The sequence below is a fragment of the Trachypithecus francoisi genome, unplaced genomic scaffold, assembly GCF_009764315.1.
Source record: "Trachypithecus francoisi isolate TF-2019V2 unplaced genomic scaffold, Tfra_2.0 Lachesis_group7, whole genome shotgun sequence".
NCBI lineage: Eukaryota > Metazoa > Chordata > Mammalia > Primates > Cercopithecidae > Trachypithecus > Trachypithecus francoisi.
Genome location: NW_022681472.1, coordinates 93,357,903 through 93,377,588, shown reverse-complemented (window position 1 = coordinate 93,377,588; position 19,686 = coordinate 93,357,903). Strand labels below are relative to the sequence as shown.

General features: G+C 43.4%; 1 protein-coding gene across 1 annotated transcript in view; it reads left to right on the top strand.

Moving 5' to 3' along the window:
- Nucleotides 1-19,686, top strand: part of FAM135B (family with sequence similarity 135 member B) — a 237,297-nt gene that overhangs the window by 151,354 nt on the left and 66,257 nt on the right. The gene's annotated exons all lie outside the window — the stretch shown is intronic.

The window sequence follows — 19,686 nt, the reverse complement described above, 5'->3', positions numbered from 1 at the left end:
CTATTAATTTTGATGAATGATTTTGTAGGAAACTGTTGATTCTTGACACTGTCTGAGAGATCCACCCCTCTCTCTCTCTGCATCTGTAGAATGGGACTAATAGTAATACATACCCTACAGAGTTGATCTTAAAGTCCCAGGTAAGCTATAATTTATTATGCAAATACCATTATTTTGGTTTCTATGATTGCTATAGTTATTTGAATAAGAGCCAGACCTATTTTGAGCTGCTTTCCTATAGAATTAAATATTCTGATATGACAGGGTTCCCTAAGTGGTCTCCCATGTGGCTTCATGATCCCTCAGAACAGCCTGATGTGTTTTCTGCAGGAGCCAAGACAGAGATAACATTAGCACTGAGCATCTTTTATAGAATGGCAAAAATTGGTGGTGATTAGGAGCATGGCTCTGGGATCAGGTACACCTCATTCAAATCACAGCCATGCCCCATAATGATGGTCCAATTTTGAGACAGAAAGGCCATTTCTGCTCCCCCACCCCACAATGAATATGTTTCTGAATGAATGCCCTGTGAGGCTCAGGTAAGGAAGTTTATGAGGAGCTAAATAGGTGGGTGTATGCTTGGTATCAGAACATAGAATATGTTTCCCATGCTTGTCTGTTCTGATCTACTTTCTGGATTCCCTACAGACTGCACCATGTGTAGAAAGCCTATTGACATGGTTTGGCTCTGTGTCTGCACCCAAAGTCAAATTATAATTCCCAATGTGAGGGGGAGGGACCTGGTGGGAAGTGACGGGATCATAGCGATGGATTTCTCCCATGCTGTTCGCGTGATAGTGAGTTCTCACAAGATTTGATGGTTTAGAAGTGTGTGGCGCTTCCCTCCCTTACTCTGTCTCTTCTGCCACTATGTGAAGAAGGTGCTTGCTTCCCCTTCACCTTCCACCATGATTGTAAGTTTCCTGAGGCCTCCCAGTCATGCTTCCTGTTAAGCCTGCCAAACTTTGAGTCAATGAAACCTCTCTTCTTAAGAAATTACCCAGTCTCACGGAGTTTGTTACAGCAATGCAAGAATGAACTAATACACCCATCAAGAATAGTAGGGGGAGAGACAAAGACCAAATTCATACAAGAGATCTTAGAACTCACAATAAGAGAGTCATAGCTGCTGACTCTGTGCCTGCCCCAGTGTCAGCTGAAGGAATTTAATGCCTTGTATAATTAAAATTAGAAAAGCATGAAAGTTGAAATCTCTAAGGCACCATAGTGAACCGCTGCAACTTTCAAAGTAGAAACAGACACAATGGTCACAACGTCCAGAGGCACCGAGACTGATAGCTTACTTATTCTGCAGACATGTCTGATTTGATGATCTTGGACTAGCCTCTCAGAGATGGGAGTAATCATTGCTTAACACTTCACACTCTACATAATTAATCCTACTTATCTGATGGCTGTTTCTTCTTACTCTTGCTGTTTTCATTATCTCTTTTCCCATTGTCTTGCCCTCAGTTGAGAAGCCACCCTTCTATTTGGGGACTTTAATTCTGGTGAATTCAGAATAGTCCCATGTGGGATAAAGAGCTTGGCTTTTGAGTCAGGCTGTGCTGTTTTGGAATGCCAAATTTGTATCTTGGCAATTGTGGGACTGGGGGCCATTGACTTAACCTCTCTTGGCCCATTCCACTTATATAAACTTATACCATGATTACAACTTTCCTAATGGTTTGAGGGACCAGAAACCAGAGCCAGTGAGAAGCCAGAGTCACAGAGAAAGGCCTCCCTGTATCTCCCTGAAGGACACACTATCACATGGTTTGGACATAGCTAATATGACGCTAGTTTCCTAGGAATTGATTCTTGATCAACATGCTATGCCCAACTCTCCATGACCTGACCTGATTCAGTCTGTCCATTGAGCTTCATCTCCTCCTTCTCCCCTGGACTCTGGCAGCCCACATCTGATTCTATCTCCCTGCACTTTGTTATTTTACTTACTCTATGCCCATGTTTATGATGGCTTCTGTGCTTCTCACACCCTCCTCTTATCCCTTATGTATCTACCTATGCCTTCAAGATCCAACTGCAGCAGCATCTCTCCAGGAAGCCTTTTTCTACCCCTACCTGTTAAATGGCTCTGTGTGCCCCATCGCACACTCTCTACATCCTATGGTTTCCTTTGGTATCATATTTACCACATTGTGCTGCAATTATGTGTTTGTGACTCTGATTTCTTCAATTTGGGTATATTCTCCTCCAGTTGAGGACAGTATTGGTTAACCTCTGGAGCTCAAGTGTTCACCACAGTGATGGGCACACAGGAAGCACCAAAAAAACCCCAGCAGTTAGGATCATAAGGATAAATGGTACTGACCCCATTGATTGCTGAGGAATATTCAGAAACCCAACCACAATGCTTCTAATATGAAAATATAGTTCTCTAAAGTCAAACAGATTAATAACACCAATTTATGTATTCATGCAACATGCATCATAGGTATTAAGGTAATTTATAAGATGGTTATGAATTATTCATAGTCAATATATCAACTTATCTAACTAATAATGAGTTATTTTTTAAAAGTTCTGAATAGGTCAGAATCTCTTGGCAATATAAGAATTGACTAATTGACTAGTTTACTAAATAAAATATCACTTAAGTATACTAGTGAAAGGATTAATATGGAATTCCTACCAATAATAATCGTAATCAGAAGACTAATGTTTGTCATGCTTTCTGATGGCAAAGAACTGTTTCCCCTTTGTCCTCACTCTTGCCTTCTGAGGGCAGCAAAGTCTCTGTCCAAAGGGAGTAGCAAAGCCTGGACTTACCCCTGGGTCTTTCCTCTAATTCTAAATCTGTTGATATTTTTGTGGGACTCTGTTTCTTTGCCTCACAAAATATATTTTTAAAAATCACCTTGCAATCATTTTGAAATAAACGGGATCAGAAAGAATATTTTTTTCAAATGCTGTATCAAACAAGACTTAGAGAGGAAAGACAACAATATTTAGGAATAAGAAATGAAAACCATGAGCCAAAAAGATTGTTGAGGTCTGATTTTCAGCCACATAATTTGTACCTGCCTTCTGGATCACAATGGAATAGCTGAGACTTCCAGAGGTATTCATTTAGACTAATGATTTTCTATTTTTTTTTTTTAAATGAGCAGGATTTTATTTTATTTTATTTATTTATTTATTTTTTATTATACTTTAAGTTCTAGGGTACATGTGCATAACGTTTATATCATGTATAACTCCCCAATGCAATCCCTCCCCCTCCCCCCTCCCCATGATAGGCCCCAGTGTGTGATGTTCCCCTTCCCGAGTCCAAGTGATCTCATTGTTCAGTTCCCACCTATGAGTGAGAACATGCGGTGTTTGGTTTCTCTTCTTGTGACAGTTTGCTAAGAATGATGGTTTCCAGCTGCATCCATGTCCCTACAAAGGACGCAAACTCATCCTTTTTGATGGCTGCATAGTATTCCATGGTGTATATGTGCCACATTTTCTTAATCCAGTCTGTCACAGATGGACATTTGGGTTGATTCCAAGTCTTTGCTATTGTGAATAGTGCCGCAATAAACATACGTGTGCATGTGTCTTTGTAGTAGAGTAATTTATAATCCTTTGGGTATATACCCAGTAGTGGGATGGCTGGGTCATATGGTACATCTAGTTCTAGATCCTTGAGGAATCGCCATACTGTTTTCCATAATGGTTGAACTAGTTTACAATCCCACCAACAGTGTAAAAGTGTTCCTATTTCTCCACATCCTCTCCAACATCTATTGTTTCCTGACTTCTTAATGATTGCCATTCTAACTGGTGTGAGATGGTATCTCATTGTGGTTTTGATTTGCATTTCTCTGATGGCGAGTGATGACGAGCATTTTTTCATGTGTCTGTTGGCTGTATGGATGTCTTCTTTTGAGAAATGTCTGTTCATATCCTTTCCCCACTTTTTGATGGGGTTGTTTGTTTTTTTCTTGTAAATTGTTTGAGTTCTTCGTAGATTCTGGATATTAGCCCTTTGTCAGATGAGTAGGTTGCAAAAATTTTCTCCCATTCTGTAGGTTGCCTGTTCACTCTGATGGTAGTTTCTTTTGCTGTGCAGAAGCTCTTTAGTTTAATTAGATCCCATTTGTCAATTTTGGCTTTTGCTGCCGTTGCTTTTGGTGTTTTAGACATGAAGTCCTTGCCCATGCCTATGTCCTGAATGGTACTACCTAGATTTTCTTCTAGGTTTTTATGGTATTAGGTCTAACATTTAAGTCTCTAATCCATCTTGAATTAATTTTCGTATAAGGGGTAAGGAAAGGATCCAGTTTCAGCTTTCTACTTATGGCTAGCCAATTTTCCCAGCACCATTTATTAAATAGGGAATCCTTTCCCCATTTCTTGTTTCTCTCAGGTTTGTCAAAGATCAGATGGCTGTAGATGTGTGGTATTATTTCTGAGGACTCTGTTCTGTTCCATTGGTCTATTTCTCTGTTGTGGTACCAGTACCATGCTGTTTTGGTTACTGTAGCCTTGTAGTATAGTTTGAAGTCAGGTAGCGTGACGCCTCCAGCTTTGTCCTTTTGACCTAGGATTGTCTTGGCAATGCGGGCTCTTTTTTGGTTCCATATGAACTTTAAAGCCGTTTTTTCCAATTCTGTGAAGAAAGTCATTGGTAGCTTGATGGGGATGGCATTGAATCTATAAATAACCTTGGGCAGTATGGCCATTTTCATGATATTGATTCTTCCTATCCATGAGCATGGTATGTTCTTCCATTTGTTTGTGTCCTCTTTGATTTCACTGAGCAGTGGTTTGTAGTTCTCCTTGAAGAGGTCCTTTACATCCCTTGTAAGCTGGATTCCTAGGTATTTTATTCTCTTTGAAGCAACTGTGAATGGAAGTTGATTCCTGATTTGGCTCTCTGCTTGTCTGTTACTGGTGTATAAGAATGCTTGGGATTTTTGCACATTAATTTTGTATCCTGAGACTTTGCTGAAGTTGCTTATCAGCTTAAGGAGATTTTGGGCTGAGACAATGGGGTTTTCTAAATATACAATCATGTCATCTGCAAACAGGGACAATTTGACTTCTTCTTTTCCTAACTGGATACCCTTGATTTCTTTCTCTTGCCTGATTGCCCTAGCCAGAACTTCCAACACTATGTTGAATAGGAGTGGTGAGAGAGGGCATCCCTGTCTTGTGCCAGTTTTCAAAGGGAATTTTTCCAGTTTTTGCCCATTCAGTATGATATTAGCTGTGGGTTTGTCGTAAATAGCTCTTATTATTTTGAGGTACGTTCCATCAATACCGAATTTATTGAGCGTTTTTAGCATAAGGGCTGTTGAATTTTGTCAAAAGCCTTTTCTGCATCTATTGAGATAATCATGTGGTTCTTGTCTTTGGTTCTGTTTATATGCTGGATTACGTTTATTGATTTGCGAATGTTGAACCAGCCTTGCATCCCAGGGATGAAGCCCACTTGATCATGGTGGATAAGCTTTTTGATGTGCTGCTGAATCCGGTTTGTCAGTATTTTATTGAGAATTTTTGCATCGATGTTCATCAGGGATATTGGTCTAAAATTCTCTTTTTTTGTTGTGTCTCTGCCAGGCTTTGGTATCAGGATGATGTTGGCCTCATAAAATGAGTTCGGGAGGATTCCCTCTTTTTCTATTGATTGGAATAGTTTCAGAAGGAATGGTACCAGCTCCTCCTTGTACCTCTGGTAGAATTCAGCTGTGAATCCATCTGGTCCTGGACTTTTTTTCGTGGGTAGGCTATTAATTGTTGCCTCAATTTCAGAGCCTGTTATTGGTCTATTCAGGAATTCAACTTCTTCCTGGTTCAGTCTTGGGAGAATGTAAGTGTCCAGGAAATTATCCATTTCTTCTAGATTTTCTAGTTGATTTGCGTAGAGGCATTTATAGTATTCTCTGATGGTTGTTTGTATTTCTGTGGGGTCGGTGGTGATATCCCCTTATCATTTTTTATTGCATCTATTTGATTCCTCTCTCTTTTCTTCTTTATTAGTCTTGCTAGCGGTCTGTCAATTTTGTTGTTCTTTTCAAAAACCAACTCCTGGATTCATTGATTTTTTGGAGGGTTTTTTGTGTCTCTATCTCCTTCAGTTCTGCTCTGATCTTAGTTATTTCTTGCCTTCTGCTAGCTTTTGAATGTGTTTGCTCTTGCCTCTCTAGTTCTTTTAATTGTGATGTTAAAGTGTCAATTTTAGATCTTTCCTGCTTTCTCTTGTGGGCATTTAGTGCTATAAATTCCCTCTACACACTGCTTTAAATGTGTCCCAGAGATTCTGGTATGTTGTATCTTTGTTCTCATTGGTTTCAAAGAACATCTTTATTTCTGCTTTCATTTCGTTATGTACCCAGTAGTCATTCAGGAGCAGGTTGTTCAGTTTCCATGTAGTTGAGCGGTTTAGATTGAGTTTCTTAGTCCTGAGTTCTAGTTTGATTGCACTGTGGTCTGAGAGACAGTTTGTTATAATTTCTGTTCTTGTACATTTGCTGAGGAGTGCTTTACTTCCATTATGTGGTCAATTTTGGAATAAGTGCGATGTGGTGCTGAGAAGAATGTATATTCTGTTGATTTGGGGTGGAGAGTTCTATAGATGTCTATTAGGTCTGCTTGGTGGAGAGATGAGTTCAATTCCTGGATATCCTTGTTAACTTTCTGTCTTGTTGATCTGTCTAATGTTGACAGTGGAGTGTTGAAGTCTCCCATTATTATTGTATGGGAGTCTAAGTCTTTTTGTAAGTCTCTAAGGAGTTGCTTTATGAATCTGGGTGCTCCTGTATTGGGTGCATATATATTTAGGAGAGTTAGCTCTTCCTGTTGAATTGATCCCTTTACCATTATGTAATGGCCTTCTTTGTCTCTTTTGATCTTTGATGGTTTAAAGTCTGTTTTATCAGAGACTAGGATTGCAACCCCTGCTTTTTTTTGTTCTCCATTTGCTTGGTAGATCTTCCTCCATCCCTTTATTTTGAGCCTATGTATGTCTCTGCATGTGAGATGGGTCTCCTGAATACAGCAGACTGATGGGTCTTGACTCTTTATCCAGTTTGCCAGTCTGTGTCTTTTAATTGGAGCATTTAGTCCATTTACATTTAAGGTTAATATTGTTATGTGTGAACTTGATCCTGTCATTATGATCTTAACTGGTTATTTTGCTCGTTAGTTGATGCAGTTTCTTCCTAGCCTCGATGGTCTTTACATTTTGGCATGTTTTTGCAATGGCTGGTACCGGTTGTTCCTTTCCATGTTTAGGGCTTCCTTCAGGGTCTCTTGTAAGGCAGGCCTGGTGGTGACAAAATCTCTAAGCATTTGCTTATCTGTAAAGGATTTTATTTCTCCTTCACTGATGAAACTTAGTTTGGCTGGATATGAAATTCTGGGTTGAAAATTCTTTTCTTTAAGAACGTTGAATATTGGCCCCCACTCTCTTCTGGCTTGGAGAGTTTCTGCCGAGAGATCTGCTGTTAGTCTGATGGGCTTCCCTTTGTGGGTAACCCGACCTTTCTCTCTGGCTGCCCTTAAGATTTTTTCCTTCATTTCAACTTTGGTGAATCTGGCAATTATGTGTCTTGGAGTTGCTCTTCTGGAGGAGTATCTTTGTGGCGTTCTCTGTATTTCCTGAATTTGAATGTTGGCCTGCCCTACTAGGTTGGGGAAGTTCTCCTGGATGATATCCTGAAGAGTGTTTTCCAAGTTGGTTCCATTTTCCCCCTCACTTTCAGGCACCCCAATCAGACGTAGATTTGGTCTTTTTACATAATCCCATACTTCTTGCAGGCTTTGTTCATTTCTTTTTCTTCTTTTTTCTTTTGGTTTCTCTTCTCGCTTCATTTCATTCATTTGATCCTCAATCGCTGATACTCTTTCTTCCAGTTGATCGAGTCGGTTACTGAAGCTTGTGCATTTGTCACGTATTTCTCGTGTCATGGTTTTCATCTCTGTCATTTCGTTTATGATCTTCTCTGCATTCATTAGTCTAGCTGTCAATTCTTCCACTCTTTTTTCAAGATTTTTAGTTTCTTTGCGCTGGGTACGTAATTCCTCCTTTAGCTCTGAGAAGTTTGATGGCTGAAGCCTTCTTCTCTCATCTCGTCAAAGTCATTCTCTGACCAGCTTTGATCCGTTGCTGGCGATGAGCTGCGCTCCTTTGCAGGGGAGATGCGCTCTTATTTTTTGAATTTCCAGCTTTTCTGCCCTGCTTCTTCCCCATCTTTGTGGTTTTATCTGTCTCTGGTCTTTGATGACGGTTACGTACTGATGGGGTTTTGGTGTAGGTGTCCTTCCTGTTTGATAGTTTTCCGTCTGACAGTCAGAAGGACTGTCTGTTGGTCTGTTGGAGATTGCTTGAGGTCCACTCCAGACCCTGTTTGCCTGGGTATCAGCAGCAGAGGTTGCCGAAGATAGAATATTGCTGAACAGCGAGTGTACCTGTCTGATTCTTCCTTTGGAAGTTTCCTCTCAGGGATGACTCCACCCTGTGAGGTGTGGGGTGTCAGACTGCCCCTAGTGGGGGATGTCTCCCAGCTAGGCTACTCAGGGGTCAGGGACCCACCTGAGCAGGCAGTCTGTCCGTTCTCGGATCTCAACCTCCGCGTTGGGAGATCCACGGCTCTCCCCAAAGCTGTCAGACAGAGTCGTTCGCCTCTGCACCGGCCCTCGCTGCTTTCCCTATTGGACCTCAGCTGTGGCTGTCCCCAGAGGTGGAGTCTACAGAGACAGGCAGGTTTCCTTGAGCTGCTGTGAGCTCCACCCAGTTCGAGCTTCCCAGCGGCTTTGTTTACCTACTTAAGCCTCAGCAATGGCGGGCTCCCCTCCCCCAGCCTCGCTGCTACCTTGCGGATAGATCGCGGCAGACTGCTGTGTTAGCAGTGAGGGAGGCTCCGTGGGCGTGGGACCCTCCTGGCCAGGTGTGGGATATATTCTCCTGGTGTGCCTGTTTCCTTAAAGCGCAGTATTGGGGTGGGAGTTACCCGATTTTCCAGGTGTTACGTGTCTCAGTTCCCCTGGCTAGGAAAACGGATTTCCTTCCCCCTTGCGCTTCCAGGTGAGGCGATGCCTCGCCCTGCTTCAGCTCACGCTGGTCAGGCTGCAGCAGCTGACCAGCACCGATTGTCCGGCACTCCCTAGAGAGATGACCCCAGTACCTCAGTTGAAAATGCGGAAATCACCGGTCTTCTGTGTCACTCGCGCTGGGAGTTGGAGACTGGAGCTGTTCCTATTCGGCCATCTTGCTCCGCCATGTCTATTTTTTTTTTTTAATTTTTAGAATTCAGCATATAAAAGTGCCACAAACAAAACAGATTTGTTGAAATGGGAGCACCACCCACTAACCTATTCGAACCGTCGACCCAACACTGACCAACTCTCCTGTGTGCCACCCCCCCAAACCCCAATTCCTGAGCACCCTGGGTGACAGGAGGCTTCTGAGGCAGTCTGTCCACAGTGGATTGGTGATAACCTCAGTGGCCTCATCATCCAAGGAGATTGAATCTGAAGTTGGGTGTGAAGCAGCACTGAAAAACAATACCTTCTTTTCCCCAAATGAGTGCTGAACCAATTGGATAGGACAAATTGCAGATTTTTGTTTATGTCTTTGGGCAAAAAGATACATGAATAGTGAGCTCTGGATTTAACTACTTACCCACCCTGGTATGGCAGTGCTAGCAGCTACCAGCCTTTATTGCAGAATGCCTCCTTCACCAGGCTACCCCAGGGTGAGAGTGGTGGAGATTGACACCTTTGAGGGAGAACAAAGCAGACCTGTTTCTTAATCAAAACTCAGCATTTGCCCAATAAATGAGCAGAGAAAGGCCAGGATTATATGCTAATGGGTGTCCCTCCGTGTTGAAAAGACATTAAGAGTGGAAAATTCGCCTTCTCACCCACAGTATGTGCCTTCCTGTAATGCCCATCCATTGGCTCTAACTCCACTCCGTGGGATCTTATGCAATGAGCTCTCCCTCAGGAGCCTTCAGAAAGCTGAGGGCATCTCTCAAGCTTCACAGAGACCCTCATCTTCTTTAAGTATTGTTTCAGGCGGGATGTGGTGACTCAAGCCTGTAATCCCAGCATTTTGGGAGGCCGAGGCAGGCAGATAATTTGAGGGTGGGACTTCAAGACCAGCCTGACCAACATGATGAAACTCCATTTCTACTAAAAAACACAAAAATTAGTCTGGCATGGTGACGGGAGCCTGCAATCCCAGTTACTTGGGAGGCTGAGGCACTTGAACCTAGGAGGCAGAGGTTGCAGTGAGCCAAAATTGCGCCACTGAACTCCAGCCTGGACAACAAAGCAAGACAAGTCTCAAAAAAAAAAAAAAAAAAAGAAAAGAAAAGAAAAACAAACAAACAAACAAAAAGAACACACACCCACACACCCCATACACAAAAAGTATTGTTTCAGGCCGGACGCGGTGGCTCAAGCCTGTAATCCCAGCACTTTGGGAGGCCGAGATGGGTGGATCACGAGGTCAGGAGATCGAGACCATCCTAGCTAACCCGGTGAAACCCCTTCTCTACTAAAAAATACAAAAAAAAAAAACTAGCCGGGCGAGGTGGCGGGCGCCTGTAGTCCCAGCTACTGGGGAGGCTGAGGCAGGAGAATGGTGTAAACCCGGGAGGCGGAGCTTGCAGTGAGCCAAGATCCCGCCACTGCACTCCAGCCCGGGTGACAGAGCGAGACTCCGTCTCAAAAAAAAAAAAAAAAAAAAAAAAAGTATTGTTTCAGTCAACCACACAGAGTTATTGCCAACTATGTTAAAGTAGCTGAGAATAGAAGATGATCAATATTTTCGCCCTGATTTCCATGAGGGACACAGTAGTACAACAGATTTATAGAGGGAGAAGAACACCAAACTGAGTTTATTTCTCATGTGGACAGAGCCATGTAGATGTCTCTGTGATCACTCAACAGTCACTTTTAGGATCCTTTGATGCTGGAGCCATGCGTAGGTGGAGACGATGCTGGAGTTGTGTGTAGGTAGAGGGGATGATAGAGTTCTGGGTAGGTGGAGGGGATGCTGGTGTTGTGTGTAGGTGGAGGGGATGGTGGAGTTCTGTGTAGGTGGAGGGGATGATAGAGTTGTGGGTAGGTGGAGGGGATGATGGAGCCCTGGGTAGGTGGAGGAGATGGTAGAGCTGTGCATAGGTGGAGGGGATGATAGAGCTGTGTGTAGATGTAAGTGGAGGGGATGATAGAGCTGTGGGTAGTGAAGGGGATGCTGGAGCCTTGCATATGTGGAGGCGATAATGAACTGTTCTTTGGTGGAGGTGCTGCTGGAGTCCTGGGTATGTGGAGGGGATGCTGAACTATGCATGGATGGTGGGGATGCTGGAGCTGTGTGTAGGTGAAGGGGATGCTGGAGTCTTGCATAGGTGGAGAGGAGATGCTGAGCTGTGTGTAGGTGAAGGTGCTGCTGGAGCTGTGTGAAGTGGGAGGGCAGCAAGACCATACATGCATAATGAATGGAGCAGATACCTGGGTCAGAACATGACCTTGACTCGGGTTTCTCAATTGCCTTCCCACTCCTACCCCCACCCCTCGGTTCTAGTCCAGCAGCTCCTGCTCTCTTTTTCTCATACTCAGATACACTTCCTGGAATGTCAATGAGGAGACAACATGGGTACCTTTGACTCCAGTGGTATTAATAGAAAAAGCCATTTTTGAATTTCATATTTTAAATTTTTGATGAGAAATACTTGCCGTTCAACTCAAAGCTGGTCGCCACAATCCAGAGTACAGGGACACATAATTTAGGTATTGCTGACTAAAAGCTCAGCAATTTGTGGCTGACAGAGAAGGTATTAAAGAGCCAGAACGGTAAGCGATTTTCCCAGATCGCAGCTAGTTAGCGGCAAAGCTACAGCTGGCACAAGAGGCTTTGCTTCTCTTTGTAATTGATGAAGCTGGTTTCCTTTTTAAACCTGGGCCCTGACCTGAGTTAGAAGTTCAACTCGACTGTTTCCTAGATGTGTGAACACAGGCAAACTATCTAAACTGCCTGAAGCTCAGTTCAAAGAGGAAGTTCAGCATCAAGATGAAAAAGTAGGGGATCTTCCAGCAGCACATCATGTCTGGATTCTTGAGCTGCCTCTTTCTTGCCGTGAGACCTGCAAACGTTATTTACCCTTTTAAGGTTCACTTTTCCACTCTCCAAAATGGGTGTAAGTACTCAGGCTTATTGCATAGGATGGGCAAGAGAATTAAATGCTTAATACACATAAAGCACTTAATTCCTGACATTTAAGAGTCAAATCGTAAGTGTTAGCTGTTTTTTATGATGATACTGTTTTGTTATCAGTGAAAATGGGATAATGTAAAACTCACTGAATCACCAAGAAGAGAAATCCAGGAACTAAGAATAGCACCAGGCACGCAGCAGACACATAATGAACACTACATTGTTAATAACATTATAGATTTTGAGGTCTGATAAACCTTAAATTTCTTTTTTCAGTAAACCTCTGGAATATTGGAAGCCAATTCCATTTATGAGTTCCTCTGTAATTGTAACACAAACAATGTATTGATATTTCTCGGTTAAAAATATGTCTTGCTTTTATGGGTCTCTGTGAATCATGTTGGAAAGTTATCAGTATTTATCCCAGGCTGAGTTAAAATCGGGTTACCTACGTATTCCATATAAAGTATAAGCAAGTACATTTCTATAGGACGTACATTTCTGTAGCATCATTATTACTGTAATCTAGGAAATCCTAATCCAAATCCCAGAATTGTGTGGATGTTCCCCGATTCTAAAGTGGGAGGTGGTGAGGGTAAGGTGGACCCTGGGGCCAGGCCTATATACATCAGGTCTACACTGTCATGCCATTGGGGTGCTCTGTAGAGGATGCTATGACTCACTCATTCGTTCATTCTTTCTCTGTGTATTCAGTGAAATCAGGTGCCAATTGTTTCAGTCTCCAAGACAACCTGAAAAATAAAACTAAAAAGTAAAAACGTCTTTTTACTCCCAAAGTGTTCAGAGAGTATTGGAATGAGAGATACAAGAAGAATTGGTCTAACGAAGTATGCATGAGGAAGGGATGATTGGAGAATGTCACAGAGGAGGTGACATTTGACCTGCATCTTGGTGATGAGTAGGGTTAACTCAGAAAGACGTTTCCAGCAGCAAGAGTACAGGCCCTGTAGAGGAGTGCCACAAAAGTCCCGGAGGAAAACAAGAGATAGCAGGTGAGTCTGGGAATGGGATGCATTAAGGCAGCAGTCCCCAAACCTGGGACACAGGCTGGTACTGGCCTGTGGCCTGTTAGGAACTGGGCTGCATAGTAGGAGGTGAGTGACAGGTGAGCCAGTGAAGCTTTATCTGTATTTACACCTGCTCCCCATCACTCACATCACCACCTGAGCTCTACATCCTGTCAGGTCAGTGGTGGCATTAGATTCCCAGCATGAACCCTATTGTGAACTGTACATGGGAGGGATCTAGATTGCTCACTTCTTTTGATAATCTAATACCTGATGATCTGTCCCTGTCTCCTGTCACCCCCAGATGGGACCGTCTAGTTCCGGGAAGCTTAGGGCTATCACTGACTCTACATTATGGTGAATTGTATAATTATTTAATTGTACATTACAGTGTAATAATAATAGAAATAAAGTGCACAGTAAATGTAATACTCTTGAATCATCCCAAAACCATCCCCCACAACTTCAGTCCATGGAAAAAATCATCTTCCATGAAACCAGTCCTTGGTGCCAAAAAGGAGGGGGACTACTGCTTTAAGGTGTAAAGTCCTTGAATGGCAAACAAAAGAATTCGAATTTTGTCTTACAAACAGTGGATAATGATATGACCCGCTTGCACAGACAGGCGCTGCAGTGGAAGGTAAGATCAGAACAGCAAGACACGTTAGATGGATGTGTTTAATAATTCAAGTAAGCAATAGAGACAACTCAACCTCGGGCGGAGGTAAGAGAATTTTAGAGGTAGAACCATCAAGACGTTCTGACAGATGCTCAAAGTGAGAATGAAGTCTGGAATCTGGAAGAACTTGTTGTGTTCTTGGGTGTTGGGAAAAGTGGGGTCCGTTAAGGAAGACCAGAAGGAAAAGAAGGATCTGGTGAGCTCCATGTAAGATGGCTTTGTGACAGCTTGGCAAGCCAGCCAATCGGAAGTTTAGATGATAGAGATCTAGAGTCCAGTGCAGGAATTAGATGTAGAGATGCAGATTGGAGAGACATTTGCAAAAAGGAAAGAGTTGATAACAAGCTTAGCTGTGTCTGATTTGTATATACTCTGTTAGGAAATAAATGAAGTAGAAAGTAAAACATCTTAGCTAACAGTTATCAAGTACTAAACTGGATATAAACCAAGCACTCCATAAGCATTTTAACTAACTTTATCCTGACTTTCCTCGTTAGGAAACTGGCATTTCCTACGTTAAAGGTCTAGCTCAGGCAACTTGCTAGTGAGGGTGCCACTGTGAGCGAGGTACAGGCCTGTTTGACTCCAGATTCTGCCTTCAAAACCAAACTGTTTCCCTGTGGAGCTCCCCACTAAGTTAAAATTCATTCTTAGGCTTCTAAGTGGATCACTGTTGAATCTTAAGCTGCACCATCCATAGACACGTTCACCGAGGCCATCAATGAGCGTGTCCTAAGTAAGCAAACGTTCCTCTTAGTGTGCACTGACTTTACACTGGAGCATTACATAAGTCTGCATTTTGCTGGAATAATCTCATTTAATCCTTAACAGCAACCCTCTGACGCTGATTTCAGAACTGTGCCCTCTTTTCAGGTGATGAACCTGCTGTGTGGGGAGGGGAAGAAACCTCCCCAGGGTGACATTGGTAGGAAGTGGGAAAGCAAAAACGAAGACTAATTGGGCATGGCTCATGCCTGGAATCCCACTACTTTTGAGAGGCGGAGGAGAGAGGATCACTTAAACCTAGAAGTTCAGAAGCAGTCTGGGCAACATCGTGAGACCTCAGCTCTACAAAAAAGTTAAAACATTAGCCAAGTGTGATGGCACATGCCTGTAGTCCCAGCTACTCAGGAGACTGAGGTGGAAGGATCACTTGCTCCCAGGAGATCGAGGCTGCCATGAGCCATGATTGCACCACTGCACTCCAACCTGGGTAACAAAGCAAGGCCTTATCTCCAGCAAAACAAACAAAAACCATACTGTTTGCCCTGTATCTCATGCTGCAGACTCCATATTTAACCATACAAATATTTTCCATTTGCAGTGGACTTACTTCGGTCTCAGAAGGGGAGAGGTGCCTTTTTTTTTTTTTTTTTTTTTTTTTTTTTTTTTTTTTGAGACAGTTTTGTTCTTGTTGCCCAGGCTGGAGTGCAATGGCATGATCTTGGCTCACCACAACCTCCACCTCTCAGTTTCAACCGATTCTCCTGCCTCAGCCTCCTGAGTAGCTGGGATTACAGGCATGCACCACCACTCCCGGCTAATTTTGCATTTTCAGTAGAGACGGGGTTTCTCCATGTTGGTAAGGCTGGTCTCGAACTCCCGACCTCCTGTGATCCGCCCGCCTCAGCCTCCCAAAGTGCTGGGATTACAGGCGTGAGTCACTGTGCTCAGCTGAAAGGTGCCTATTTTTTGTCCTGCTTCTGTTGTGGGACAGGCCCAGGCCAGGGACCTTCTATCTGCGAGTTCATTCACAGTGTAGTGATCTGCCTGCCTGCTTGATTCTTGTTTTATTATTTAGGGTTTTCATTTCAGATTGCTGGAAAGACTGTTGCTAAAATGTTACTGCTTTGTGCTAGGGAAATGGCGCAAGGTTTTTCCATGCTCTTTGTGCAATTCTAATGGACGCACACTGGCCCGTCCACTCTGACACTGACTCTGCAGGTCTGCAGGACTGACAAATGGGATTTTCTGCAGTGCATCGCACACTTTCAATATGTCGTGCTGCTGAGCAATTTATAAAGAATGGAAGGTTTATTTTTGTTTTGTTTTGTTTCGTTTAAAATACTCTCTAGCCATAAATATTTTTTTCAGGATTTCTCTTTGGATTAGCATTTTAACTTATTATTATTTCAATAATCATACTGAATCAGCCTTGTGAAGATTCCCCAAAGTTTTCTTTAAGTGTCTCTTGAAAAATCTCTATGACATTGGCGTCTAGTTTTAAAAGTCAAACTTGATAAGAGACTTCATAGATTCCTTGCCTTCTTTAATATGTCCTGAAGCTTTGCAGAATGAGACCAGGGTGATGACCAGGGTGATGGGACAGTGGAGCTGTGGCAGGTAGCGGGACCTGAAAATGGGATTCTCAGGACTGCTTGAGGCCAACTGGGGATTCATGACTACTATATTTGGTGCCTTTGTTAATCCCCTTTCTGCTTTCATTTCTGCTTAGTCACAGCTGTCAGAGACACTGCAGGACTTGAATGCCTCAGTCAAAGCCAGCGGAGCTTTGTCCAGCATGTGTTCTCTGCCAGGCCTGGTTTCAGACGCAGGTGTGGCAGGCCGAGAAAGGGCAACCTCGCTTCAGCCCTGAATCCTGAGAAGCATTTCTGCTGCTGGCAAGCAGAGTGACCTTGCACATGTCACTCAGTTCTTTGAGTCATAGTCTTTTGATCTATGAAATGGAAATAAGAGTTTCTATTATTATTGTTTGATCTGGTCAGAACGAATTCCAATGTTTGGTGATAAAAGCAAGAAACAGAAATGTCTGGAGCATTCTCCGACTTATAAGTGTGTCTGTGCATGTTTTCAAGACATACACACATATAGTAAGTATGTATACATATACTAGAGCAGAGATGGGCAGTATTCCAGAAGACTCCACAAGAAAAAAAAATTATAAGACTATGGGGAATGGGACACTTCATGTTGTGTTTACTTTGATGATATTGGTAGGGTTTTGTTTCACCATATTTATATTCTATTTTAAAAATCAAAATGAGAGTATCTGCCTTTCATGGTGCTTGCTGAAGATCAAAGGAGATAAAGTACAATAGGACTATCTAGATGCTTCATAAGCAGTGACTTCTTTCCTGCTCCACAGATCTGGCTGGTCTGATGTGCTCCATGCTGCATACAAGCTCTCCTCGACTTTCTACAGCTGTACTGGCTTCTCTGTATTAAACCTTAATATAATAGGAAAGTTGAGAAATGTGAATACATGGGTTACCCTGAACGCAGACAGGGCAGTTGGTTTAGAACCAGTTTTCTGGTTCTAAAATGGACAACTTCTGATTCCAAAACCTGCTGAATGTCTTAAATTCAAATCAGAAAGAATTTAACAAGCTTTTAATACAAGGCCAGGTTTCAGAGCTGAGAAATGCGAGCCATGGAGGGTAAAGTTCTGCAGAGGGTCTCTCTCCTGTACTCTGTGGTGTGATGTCCAGCCCTGCCTTCAGACCTGAGCCATTCGCTCTTCACACTGCTGGGAATATTGGTGGCCAACAGCAATTTAGCTGAGTATGGAGACTGCCCTATCTGGAGAGAGCTGCTCCCCCAAGGTCACACTTCCCTGCTAGGGTGATATGGTTTGACTCTGTGTCCCAACCCACATCTGATCTCGAACTGTAATCCCCATGTGTCAAGGGAAGAACCTGTAATCCCCACATGTTGAGTGAGGAGGTGATTGGATCATTGGGGCAGTTTCCCCGCTGCTGTTCTCATGATAGTGAGTAAGTTCTCATGAGATCTTATGGTTTCAGAAGTGTTTGGAAGTTCCTCCTTTGCATTTCTCTCTCCTCATGCCTTGTAAGATGTGCCTGCTTCCCCTTCCTTCATGATTGTAAGTTTCCTGAGGCCTCTCCAGCCATGGGGAATTGTGAGTCAATTAAACACCTTTCCTTTATAAATTTCCCAGTCTCAGGTATTTCTTTATAGCACTGTGAAAGCGAACTAATACATAGGGTAACCCACACCAAGTACTGATCAGTGAACGGGTACAAAGACCTGGTCCTTGCCCCAAGGCTGGGTAACTCTGCAGGCCCAGCACTCCCCACGGCATCAGCTGAGGTCTCTGTTGCACCCACAGGACAACGCAGTGCAGTTCCTCCACCCGTCCTGCTTTACAGCTGCACAGATGTTGCTCCTGAGAGCACAACTCAGTGACCCTCTCCTGGTTTCTCATAGTCTCTCACTTAAGACAGTATCAGAGGTAGATGGCGGCAGGCCTGAGACTTCTATCCGTTTCCTAATTTGTAGCACCTTGCATCACACGTGACAATCATTGTGGTATGGTGGTTAGAGAGGGTATAATAGTGCCCGCCATTATCTGCCTATACAACACCCTTGGGAGTGCAGATGTGTGTCGACTCCAGGAGACTTGCCCAGCCCACGTTGGATCAACTCAGCCCTCTTGGATGGCAGCTAGGAAAAAGGAGACCAAGCAAGGCAGGAGGCTCTCTGGTCATTGGCTGTGCAGACTCACTCACAAAAGTCAAGGTGAAATGCCACCAATTCCTCACCTGGCGTTTCTTCCAGCAGGCAAGCAAGGCAGCCTGGGAACATGAAGAGCCACTGCCTCCTCCCATCACGGCCATGTGAGAGGTAGATGGGCACCAGGGCACTACTCAAGACTCCCACCTATGTGCCCAGGCCTTTTCCCACACAATTCCTTTCTCTGCTCTAAGAACAAATCTCTCTTGAAATTCACCTCAAGACATCCTTCTCTGTTGAGTTGGCAAGAAAGAACCATCCTGTTCATTCCTTTTCATCGTGCCTAGATCTCCAAGTGCACTGTAGACTTAGGTGTCTTTTCCTCATTGGACAAACTAGTTTGTAATTCTACCAGTTTAACCCATTCTATTTCTACAAACAAAATATAGTGTTACAGTGTTGTGATACTGCATGCTCACATGCAGAGCTGTTTACAGGTGTGTGCAGAGCTGTTTACAGGTGTGCTTTCAGCATTGGTTACTTAACCTCACAACTTCTTTCTACATTACAATGACACTTTCTTTTCCTCCTTTTCAGCATGACCTACTGCTCACTCACCTGCTGCAAAGGACTTTCTAAATTTCTTCTCTCTCTATGAAAAGGAGCCCACAACCACCTGTCCCATGGCCTCTATAGTGTACCCTGCAGTGGTGGGGAAAGGAGGTTTGTGTTAGTCCGTTCTCAGGCTGCTAATAAAGACATACCCAAGACTGGGTAATTGATAAAGGAAAGAGGTTTGATGGACTCACACTTCCACATGGCTGGGGAGGCCTCACAATTATGGCAGAAGGTGAAGGACGAGCAAAGTCATGTCTTACATGACGACAGGCAAGAGAGCATTTGCAGGGGAACTGCCCTTTATCAAACCATCAGATCTCATGAGACTTATTCACTGTCATAAGAACAGCATGGGAAAAACCCGCCCCCATGACTCAATTACCTCCCACTGGGTCCCTCCCATGAAATGTGGAGATTATTACAATTCAAGGTGAGACTTGAGTGGGGACACAGAGCCAAACCATATCAGCTTGTAAGTGGGGCCACTTGGTTGTCTCAAACCTGTGATGCCAGTGTCCTAATCACCTTCACGATCATTTATGATTATTGTGATTATCGTTGCTATTTTATTATTTTAATCTGAATATAAGACAAAGGTGTGGCAGATTTCAGTGTTTTCTTACCTAGAGGGATAAAGAAGCGATTGCAGCTCAGGACTCTCTTTTTCTTGGAATCTTCAACCATGTTCCAGTTTTACTCAGGATGGGGTCTGCTTCCTTCCCTGAACCTCCAAACATTTGTGA